The sequence below is a fragment of the Mus caroli genome, chromosome 18 (genome assembly GCF_900094665.2).
Source record: "Mus caroli chromosome 18, CAROLI_EIJ_v1.1, whole genome shotgun sequence".
In the NCBI taxonomy this organism is placed as follows: Eukaryota; Metazoa; Chordata; class Mammalia; order Rodentia; family Muridae; genus Mus; species Mus caroli.
The window spans coordinates 17176736-17179094 of NC_034587.1; positions in this window are offsets into that span (position 1 = coordinate 17176736).

The window sequence follows — 2359 nt, forward strand, 5'->3', positions numbered from 1 at the left end:
TAAGTGAGGCAGCTCGTTCTACCTTAGAAGCATCCTCAAATGTTCTCTGTGTTCTCATTAATGCCTGTCTTTCCATCTCTCTGGAATATACTGGGGTTTTATTATAATTAAGTAATTGGCTGTCTGGTTTTTTGTTGTTTTGAGACAGAGTCTCTCTATGTAGCTCTAACTGGCCTGGAACTCACTATGTAGACCAGGCTGGCCTGAAACTCACAGAGATCCATCTGTTCTGCCTCTGCCTCTGGAGTCCTAGGACCACAGGTACCATATCCAGTTGGAATATACATTTATTACATCTTTTGTTTAAACATTACTATTTTAGCAGTGAAAAGCAGTAAAAATCAAAGGTTTATTTAGTTCTCTTTCAGCTCTACTTTGTTTAAAGATAAAAGATAGCTTAGCTGTATATTTAAAGCAAGCACAAGCTAATCATTGAAAACTCTTCTGAAGCACACTGTTTATTTCACTGTGAGCAAGCTTCTAAACAAAAATGAGGTAGCCAGGAAGATGGCTGTGCTGGGCCACTGGGACAGAGCTTCCTGGAATTGTTGAAGTTGGTAACTAAGCTACTCTCCATGGTGGAATTGTTAAGGTTTTCTATTTTTGTCAAGTTGTAGCTTTAAGTCTTGAAAACTACTCAGTCCTTGACAACTTCTGACATCATTTCCTTATTATTACGGAGAATGTAAACTAGATTAAGTTAACAGTTATGGTCCTAAAGCAAATGTGAAGGGATGTGCCAGACATCGCCCCAAAGATGTCCCTTGTGACATCACCATAGCAGAAGAGGTGAAAACAAACTGTTCTGTGACAGGGGACAATGTGGCTGAGATGTGTGGTAACTCCATTGAACTGATAGGGCCAGATTTATAATATGAGTTAATAAATACGTTTTCTATCAAAAATACAGTTCAGTTGGCTGGAGAGATGGCTTAGTGGTTAAGAGCACTGACTGCACTTCCGAAGGTCTGGAGTTCAAATCCCAGCAACCATATGGTAGCTCACAACCATCCGTAATGAGATCTGATGCCCTCTTCTGGTGTGTCTGAAGACAGCTACAGTGTACTTACATATAATAAATAAAGCTTTAAAAAAGAAAAATAAATACAGTTCAGTTTACTTCATGTGCAAGACCCTAAGTTCACACACAGGCTGGGGGTAGCCTGCAAAGACCTGCAGCAACACCCAGCAGTGTGAGGTCACTGGAGCATGATGGGAGTGGCAGGAATGAGCTCCTGCCTTGTGACAACTTCCAAAAAAACTAGTTAGAGTGACAAGGGACAGAATAAATGTTGCACTCTGAGGACGACGCAATGTCATTTGAATATGGTTTCTGAAGGGTTTGGTAGGAGGCAGGGGAAAGGTCTAAAGTAGCCCAAGGTTTGCCTCGGTTAGGAAGGTACCTCACAAAGAGCCAGTCGAAGCAAGTCACCAGGGCAATTTCTCCTTGCAAGGCAGGTGTTCCACAACCAAACCGGGCTAACAAATGCACCAGGACAGAAGTTGTTATGTTAATTCAGGTGACGGCGGCGTCCCTCACCACGAAGGTTTGAGCTCACAATCTGAGGCAATTAGTTAATAAATAATCAGTACAGAGAAAATGAAGGGAAGGGAGAGGCACGAGCCTCTGTGAGTTACATAGTCCTGGGATGCAGCAGGGCCTTTCTATAATCAGAAGTCTGTAAGGTGGAGAGAACAGAAGAGCTGCATAAAGTTTTTCAAGGTTGGAGGAGCTTTGTGGAATATTGGCCTCTGGAGACCTAGTCCCCTTGGATGGGGAAAACATGTTTCTCACACTTTGTCCTGCTGACCCTTAACCCAAGCGCTGGGATTACAGGCATGAATACCATACCTGGTTTCCTTCCTTGCTAGAAAGGAACCCAGAGCATACTGTATGCTGCATAGGCTTGTTACCAAAGTGAGCCAAGTATCTAGGCTGAGTTCTTGTCTCTTATAAGAAAATAAACCAGCACTTTGGTGCTGAAAGAGGAAGATTATACATGGAAGAGAAAGAAATGACAAAGGAGGAAGAAGGAATGAGGGAGAATGGGAAGAAGAACATACAGGGGAAAATAGAAAGAGAAAGAAATTGAGTGAGATTTACCCACCTGTGGTCCCAGCCTGGGGATGTGGAGTCAGGAAGATTTAGAGTTCAAGGTCATCTTCAGCTGTATTGCAAAACTTGAGGTCAGCCTGAGCTACAGGAGACCCTACTTCAGTCTTCCCTCCAGGAGGTTAGGGAGGAGGGAGAATGTAAGTGAAGAGGAATTGTTACGTAAATGATTACAGGAAATTCCCAGTTCCATTCCGTATCTCTTTCACATTTAAGACCTTGAATTAAAAAAAAAAAAAAAATTGG